Genomic DNA, 9420 nt, shown 5'->3' with positions numbered 1-9420 from the left:
AAAAAAAACAAAAAAAAAAACAAAAAACAAACAAACAAAAAAAAAGAATGGCCATCCCTCTCAGTTGCCCTTAAATTGGCCCTCTGACCTCTCTCTGACCACTTGCTGTCTCATCTCGATCCAACAATTAGCTTTGGTTCTTCCGATCTCAGTCCAGCACTGTCCAGCACTTTTTCCTTCTCCAAGCATCCCCATATTATATCATCCTCCCGACACCCTTCCGAGAAGCCACTGCTCCGCCCCTTGCTAGAGCCTCTGCCCCACACTGCACAGATGACACTGTTGCTGCCTCCCGGGATCCCCCTCAGCTTTACCTCATCCTGAAGCAGAGCAGAGCATCCTTCCTCCCAGGGAAACAGAACAAACAGCCCACTGGCCAAAGACACTGTGTTTGGACAGCCTGTTGTCCTACACTGTGTGCGGGGTAGGGGGTGCAGAGTTGCCCTCTGAGCCCCTTCTGGCCTCAGACCTGTGCTGCAGAGCCAGCATTTCAGAGAGCAGGCCTGTGGCACCTCTGGGGTGTACTCTGCTTCCTGGCTTTCCTGCCTATCCTAGCCATTGCTCCTAGAACCCGCCCTGCGTGCCTCTACCCTTCCCATTTCCTTCACTTCTACCACTTTCCCGTCATTTTCTGGTCACCTCTTCAGTGAGACCTACTTTACTATGTAGTTAAAATAACTCTCCTACTTCTCTCTGCTGCCCTATCTATTGAACCGATGTGTTTACTGTGATGTGTTTACTGGTTCCCTGCTGTTACCCCCCAAAGAACAAGCAATATAGTTGGTATTCAGGAAACAAGCACTGGTTGGTGGTTTGTTTGTTCACTGTTCTTTTTTCAACACAGGGTTTCTCTGTGGAGGCATGACTCTCCTGGAACTTGCTCTGTAGACTAGGCTGGCTTTGAACTCAAGGATCCACCTGTTTCTGCTTCCTTAATGCTGGGATTAAAGGCATGTTCCACTACACTCAGTTTAGGAAACACTCTTTAAAAAAAAAATTCCCAAGAGGAGAAATCCAGTTCCTAAGTTGATGGGCATCATCTACTAGAGGTCTCTACCTGTTGGCGACCAGCGTCGACGTTAAAGAAAGGGTTACCTGGGAAATGGAGTTAGAAGGAAAAGCAATGGTAGGAGAGAGTTTTCTGGAATAAGGAGTTGGGAGAAAATAGGGTGGCCAAAATTTATACCTGTCCACATGGAAGGTTTTTAAAAAATTAGACGGGAGTTGTGATTGCTCAGCCATCTTGAATTTAATGAATTCTTTGTTACAAGCCAAAAGGTAGAATAGGTGAGGCAAAACTCCTCCCACAAGTTCGTCAACATGCCGGCCCAATCAGCGGCTTCTTTGGTCTCTGTAGAGGTGGGACTTCTGATGTAACTGGAACCAGGTTCGAGGCGTGGCAAATAGTAGGAGGCGGGCAGAGAGGTGTGGTTATGAGAGGCAGGCCTCAAGCCAGGAGGGTTACATCTACCAACATTTCCTGCATTTTCTCTACCCTAGAGATGGACCATGTTAGATGCACTGGTGGAAGGGCTGAGAAATATCAGTCCCCTTTCCCTAGTGCCCCTGGGGGCAAGGTAAGAGGAGCAGCCAGCAGTTCATCCTTGTGAAGAGCCAGTGTGCCTCCAGATGGATGTGCTCGATCTTCTGCCCGGAGTAAGGAGACTGGAGGTGAGCACACATTTAAGAGACTCCACAGGGCTGGGCAGTGGTGGCACATGCCTTTAATTCCAGCACTTGGGAGGCAAAGACAGGTGGATTTCTGAGTTCAAGGCTAGCCGGCTCTACAGAATGAGTTACAGGACAGCCAGGGCTATACAGAGAAACCCTGTCTCGAAAAACCAAAAGAGAGAGAGAGACAGAGAGACAGAGAGACAGACAGAGAGAGACTCTACAGGATAAAGGGTGTTGTTGCCTTGGGACAAGATAAAATCACTAGGGATTTAAAGTAAGCACAGAAGTGAACCCTGGGACACCAGCAGAAAAAGGAACTTGAGAGGCTGAACAAATGGATGGCTGCTGCAGGAGGAGAGCATTCCAGGAGGGTAGAAACAAGGGTACCCATTACAACTGCCACCACACACATCTCAAACAAACCTGACTGCTAAGATTGGCAAGCGCTGAGCTAGATGGCTGCTCTGTCCACAGTATCTCTGCCCACAGCTGCCCTTGACAGTTCATACCTTTAGGGCTACCGACTCCTCACTGCAGGTGAGGTCTTAGGCCTCCATAGGCCTGTGTGTCAGGAGCCAGGAGTAGAAGGGCCCACCACCGAGAAAGCTTCCTGTTCTCTGTTTATGTTAGTCTGAGCCTTTCCATGAGACATTGGCCATGCACCAGGGGCTCACTTTGCCTTGGGTATCAACATATCTATTCTTCATATCTATACTCAAAGGCAGAGGACGAATTTTCTCTCTTGTAGGATGGTGGATCCCTGGTACTTGTTTCTGTGTACACTTTACTGCGTCTTCTCTGGTCTTCAGGTGTCACCTATGCCCAGCCTCAGAGTGCATTTCAAGGAGGCAGAGAGTTTAAGCCCTCAGCTCCTGGACCATCTCCTTGGACTCCTGTGGCCCAGGTCTGTCTGAGTAACACTCTATTTTGACCCACTCTGGATCTTCAGTCTCTGGGCCCCTCTGCTGTCACACTGTTAATCTGGAAGCCATCTACCCTCACCATCAGCAGCCAGGTACTGGGAACTGGTTCTCCACTGGTGTCCTCAATCTGGAATGATGATGGCCACACCACCTGAAGCTTACCTATAAGGAATCATCTGTGCTATGCATTATGCATGGACTCAAGAGGCCAGGGCTTGATGCCAGGGAGATGACATCTCTTAGCCCCATGTACCGTAAGTAGAACCTTCATTTTCCTTCTGACACAAAAAGTGTGCTATAACGGCTGTCAGAATCCTTTGCTTTGCCCTATAGGCCTGACCCTGTAACCAGGCTGGGAACAGATCTCTGCCTCATGCAGGCTTGGTTTCTCCTGGCTACATTCACATTGCTCTGTTGTTCCCAACCCACTCAGAGCCCTTCAGAGATCTCTTTGCAAAGGCTCCTTACCAACTCACCTGTGCAGAAAGGGATGGCTAGGCTAAGGATGAAATGCTGCAGACCATGTAGAGATCCAGCACAGGCTAAACAGAGTTTGTTGTAAGTGGGAGGGGCAGGGAGACGAGAGATGTGAGGTCTCAGAGTGGCCTGAGAATAGACCGACTGAGCTGACTGAGCAGACGGAAGATGCTAAGTGTCTTGCCAAGAGGTCCTTGCTGGGGACGTTGAGCAGAGGACGGGAAGCACAGCGCCCTTCCAGAGTGGGCTGGAGGCTTGCGCCAATAGGAACTCATATTCCATTTTGGGTTTGTTTCCATTTTTTCTGCTTTTGTTTTGACTCATATTCTAAAAGCCACTGTTGATGACCAGAGAAATGGCTCAGCACTTAAAAACACTTGTTGTTCTTGCAGAGGACCGGGCATTCTCAACACCACAAGGGTGGCTTGCAACCATCCAAACTCCAGTTCCAGGGCATCCAAAGCCCTCTTCTGACTTCTTCAGGCACTACTTGTGCATGGTGTACATGCATTCGTGCAGGCAAAACACATAATAAACATAATCTAAGAAAACAACTTTGAGCCACTGTGGAACAAATGGGCAGGGTGGGCATCTCCAAGGACCTGTTTTCCAGCATAAATGTTTAAATAAACTAGAAACTGTCAACTTCCATCAGAAATCTAGAAAACTGACACAGGTTTGCCGCCAGGAATGAAGTAGAGGATGGAGAGGCAGCTGTACAGTGGAAGGAATACTTTGTTGTGTTCATGCTGCCTGGACCCCAGCCCCTTCCTGCTTGTCGTTAGCCCGAGAGCAGGAAACCTGCACTGCCAGTGTAAGACCTGCACCTGAGTTCTGCGGGCAATAGCAGGTCTTGCTCAGAAGTTTCTAACCCTAACACGTCTGGCCTTCCCTGAAAGGACTAATACCAGACACTTACCTTTTCTGCCTAAGGCAACATAGAACATGAAAACCGTCAGTTCAGAAACATTGTAATCCTAAAGAAAACCACCTGGTTTATATTGTTCATGGTGAATGTAGAGTCAACTACTAACAACCTAGGAAGAAAAGCTGGGAAGACGGTTTCCTGGGAGAAATGAGAGAATTCAGAAGCAGAATTGGAGACTTTAGAAAGCCACGCACATCCAGCATAGGGGAGGAGCCCAGAAAGGACGTATGAAGACTGTATGCTCAACTCCAGCAGATCTCCAGTTTACACAGGAACTGAGAAATTACTGTTAATAGTACCAAAGAAGTGCCCCTAGGCAGAGCCAATTTACAGACCAGGGAAGTTTTGTGTTACTTTGCTTCATGCTATTTAAGGAAATCTCAGCTGAAACACTAGCTGAGAGCTGGTGATGGAGCTCAGTGAGTGATTGCTTAGTATATGGAAGGTGGTACTAGGTTAGATTCCTAGCAAAGGCAAATGCAAAAAAAAAAAAAAAATCTGCCCACAATATCTGAGGATGCTATTTCTGGTCACAACAATATATCCCATCAGGAATAGACCTTGTAAAAATAATTTGGAAGCCGGGGGGTGGTGGTGGCGCATGCCTTTAATCCCAGCACTTGGGAGGCAGAGGCAGGTGGATTTCTGAGTTTGAGGCCAGCCTGGTCTACAGAGTGAGTTCCAGGACAGCCAGGACTACACAGAGAAACCTTGTCTCGAAAAACCAAAATAATAATAATAATAATAATAATAATAATAATAATAATAATAATAATATAATATTTTGGGGGGGAAATCACAAAATATATAGACTATGGTACTCATCCACAACCAAGGACAGAAAAGTAAACCTTGCCAGGTATAATATTGAATGCCTTTAGTTCAAGCACTCAGGAGGCAGAGGCAGGCAGATTTCTGGGAGTTCAAAGCCAGCCTGATCTACATAGCAGCTGCAGACCAGCCAGGACTGTATAGTGATATCCATCCAGTCTCCAAAGAGCAAAACAAAAATAAACAAAAAAAACCAGTAAACCTTAAAAGTGGAGACTTAACAATAAAATTACATTATACGATACAAAAATCTAGCTTTTAGCAATTCAAAAGAAAAAAGAAAAAAAAAAGGTACAAAATATGTTTAAGAAAACCCAGAAATTGGGCTTGGTAGATAAAGCTCTGCAGTGGTGCATGCTTTTAATCTCAGCATTCAGGAGGCAGGTGGTTCTCTGTGAGTTCTAGACCAACCTGGTCTACAGAGTGGCTACACAAAGAAAACCTTCTTGGAAAACCAAAAGAAAAAAAAAAAGACTTTAACTCTCCAGCCTTAAATGTACTCAAAGAGCTAGATGAGACCATGAGCAGAGATTAAAGAGGCCAAGGGAGACAAGATGGGTTAATGAAAGGAGACTTTCAATGGAGAGGAACCTTGAGTAAAATCTAATACCAAAAAGGCCACTAAACTGAAAAGAAAAGTCACTAGAGCATTTCAGTGGCGGGTTTGAGCAGGGAGGAGAAAGGATGAGGAAATGTGAGGTTCTGATGGTAAAGTTGGCCAATGTGAGACACACAATGTGCCTGGAGGGCCCCATCAGGTGCGCCAGCATGTCCTCTGTGGACCCAAGGAAGAGAAGAGACAGGGACAAGGATATGTGTGATGGGGGCTGAAGATCCCCCACATTTGATGAGAGGCCTCAGTTTACAAACCAGGCCCAACAAACTCAGGAGGATAAATTTAAAGATCCACACAAAGGCCATTATAATTAAATTGATGAAAGACAGACAATTTGAACATGATAAGAATGAAGGTATTTGGCTATTATCACATTATAGCGGGGTGAGATGGCTTGTACCTGTAATGCTAGCATGTGAGAGGCTAGAGGATCCGTGGAAAGCTGTGAGGTCCACATAGTGATGCTGGTGTATCCTAAAAGGGAAAGAAGCCATAGGAGTGAGACATATTGAAAGTGCTAGTGGGGGCTGATGAGATGGCTCAGCGGGTAAGAGCACTGACTGCACTTCTGAAGGTCCTGAGTTCAGATCCCAGCAACCACAATGGTAGCTCACAACCACCCATAATGAGATCGGGTGCATCTTCTGGTATGTCTGAAGACAGCTACAGTGAATTATGCCAGAGCAAGCGGGGCGGAGCGAGCGGGGGCCAGAGTTCAATTCCCAGCAGCCACAAGATGACTCTAGGCCATCTGTACAGCTACAGAGTACTCATACACATAAAATAAATTGTGGGAAGCCACTTCATAAGCACATCGCCATTACAAGATGGCGATGACATCTGGCTTGCCGTTAGCATAAAAACGCCTTGTGCGCGTGTGCCTGTAAATCCCAACGATCTGCGGCAGAGTGCCTTTGGTCACGTCAAATGGCCTGATTGTCCCACAGCCTATTATGAGTCGCCACGTCTGAGGCAGGCATAGAGCTCTATATAAGGGAAGGGTTTTGAGATAGTCGGGGTCCTCCTCAACTGAAGCTTGTGATCTCGCTCTCAAGATACATTAAAGCTTGTACTGCAGAAGGATCCTGTGTGTGCCGCGTTGTTCCTGCTGGCGGGAGATAGCGCGGGACAATAAATAAATCTTAAAAAAGGGGGGGGGTGCTGGAGAGATGGCTCAGTGGTTAAGAGTACTGACTGCACTTCCAGAGGTCATGAGTTCAATTCCCAGCAACCACATGGTGGCTCACAACCATCTGTAATGAGATCCAGTACCCTCTTCTGGTGTGTCTGAAGACAGCTACAGTGTACTCACATATATAAATAAATAAATCTTAGAAAAAAAAAAGAAAGTGCCAGTGGACCTGTCACCCGAGAATTTGTGAGCAATAAAGGCACAGAATGAAGGAGTGGTTAAGACATTCCCAACTAAACAACAGTCTATGGGGAGAATCATCATGAATACACCTTTCTTCTAAGATGCATATATGTACACATATATGTATATGCATATGTATGTGAACTCTAAATGTGCACCCTCCCACTGAGCTAACTGTCAAGTCTAATAACCCTTTGACCCATAATAATAGAATTTTTGATAACAAGTTATAAGAATAACAGATACACCGGGCGGTGATGGCGCACGCCTTTAAACCTAGCACTTGGGAGGCAGAGACAGACGGATTTCTGAGTTCGAGGCCAGCCTGGTCTACAGAGTGAGTTCCAGGACAGCCAGGACTACAGAGAAACCCTGTCTCAAAAAGCCACACACACACACACACACACACACACACAAAAAGAATAACAGATACATAGGGAAGAATTTTTGGTTGTTTTAAGGTGTTCTTTATAACTTCATTGTAAACATTAAGTAAACATCCAACAAATTAATATAAAAAGGAGAAACCAAAATGAGCACTTTACTAAGAAAAAAAAAGTTGAATACAAAAGAATGTAGCAATAGAAGATTTCAAAAAGAAAAACATGAAAAATATACCAAAGAGAGGTAGCAACATGCCTGAAACATTTCATCACTAGTGAGCCTGTAACCCTAGCTACTCAAGAAGCCAAGGCAGGAGAATTGCAATTTAAAGTCCAGTATGGGCAATGAGATTGTGTCTCAAAATAAGGGAGCTGCACAGATAGCCAAGTAGATAGAGTATCTGCCATGTGTGGATGAGAGCTCAAGTTTGGACCCCTGAAACCCACCAAAGGTAAGGCAGATGTGGTCTCCATCAGTAATCCAGACTAGGGAGGCAGAACAGAGAGCCCCAGAGCAAGTTGGCTATCTAGACTAGTTGGCTAACTTGGGGTTCGGCAAGAGACCCTGCCTCAACATTATATTATATAATAGAAGCATTTGCCTAGTATACACAAGGCTCTAGATTTAATACTCAGTACTACAGCGAAAAAATTAGATAGGAAAAAAAACCCCTCTGGTCAAAATACCTATATCGACAAAATAAATAAGAAAGCGTGGTCCAGGTCTGGTGAGATGGCTCAGCGGGGAAGAGCACTGTCTGCTCTTCGGAAGGTCATGAGTTCAAATCCCAGCAACCACATGGTGGCTCACAACCACCCGTAATGAGATCTGACGCCCTCTTCTGGTATGTCTGACAGCTACAGTGTACTTACATATAATAAATAAGTAAATCTAAAAAAAAAAAAATCTTTAAAAAAAAAAAAAGAAAGAAAGCGTGGTCCAAGTATAAGCTGTCTAAGAGACTTACTTTAGATTCAAAGACACCATTTAGAGCAAAAGCAGGAAAAATATCCCATGGAAATACTAATCCAAAGAGACCTGGTGTGACTATAAAACCCTCAGATACATGAATCAAATCACAGTACATTTGAAGGGATCAGTAGTTCTACAATAATAATTTGCTGGGCATAATAATAATAATAATAATAATAATAATAATAATAATAATAATAATAATTTGCTGGGCCATGGTGGTGCGTGCATGACCAGCACTCAGAAGGCAGAGGCAGATGGACCCCTGAGTTTGAGGCCAGCCTGGTCTACAGAGTGAGTTCCAGGACAGCCAGGACTAAGAGTCTGCTCATTTGAAAATCATCCAAAATTAATCCCTAATATACTGCTGTTAACAGGTGGAGCCTTCAGAAAATGATTGGGTGAAGCCGGGCGGTGGTGACACACACCTTTAATCCCAGCACTTGGGAGGCAGAGGCAGGCGGATTTCTGAGTTCAAGGCCAGCCTGGTCTGAGTTCCAGGACAGCCAGAGCTACACAGAGAAACCCTGTCTCGAAAAACCAAAAAAAAAAAAAAAAAAAAAAAAAAAAAAAAAAAAAAAAAAAAAAAAGGAAAGAAAGAAAATGATTGGGTGACCCAAGCAGAGCCTTGGTAAATGAGCCTGTTGTCCTTATACAAGTGCCCGAGGAAGCCTGGCTGCCCCTGCCCTTTCACCACATAAGAACACCATAAAAGAGACCATCACAGATAAAAGAAGCCCTCATCAGATGGAATCAACTGACACCTTAATCAGCCTCCAGAAATATGAAGAATAAATTTGTATTGTTCATAAATTACCCTTCTAAGGGTTTGTTTGCAACAAAAACCAAAGTAACTCCACTGAGAATAGCAGCAATTAAAGGGGAAAACACTGGGAATAGATTCAATGGAGAGTGAGGAGGAGACTTGTCCACTGAGAGCTGCAGAAAAGGAGAGATAAATGGATGGACTGTGTTCACACATGGGAAGACAACCATGTTAAAATGTGTAGACTACCTAAAGGATGTGCAAATTCACTCAAGTTCTTAAAATTCTAGAAGCCTTTGAGGCAGAAACTACAAAAAAACTATCTTCATATTCATAAGGAATTAAAAGGCCCCAAGACCCAAAACAATCTTGGAAAACTTCACACCTTCAAATTTCAAACTTATTACAAAGCTTCAATAGTCAAAATAATTTGGTACTGGCATAAAGAGAATCCAAAGTCTAGAAGTAACACAT

The sequence above is a fragment of the Mastomys coucha genome, unplaced genomic scaffold (genome assembly GCF_008632895.1).
Source record: "Mastomys coucha isolate ucsf_1 unplaced genomic scaffold, UCSF_Mcou_1 pScaffold11, whole genome shotgun sequence".
Taxonomy (NCBI): Eukaryota; Metazoa; Chordata; class Mammalia; order Rodentia; family Muridae; genus Mastomys; species Mastomys coucha.
The sequence above is the reverse complement of the archived record's forward strand: the minus strand, read 5'-3'. Positions refer to the sequence as shown.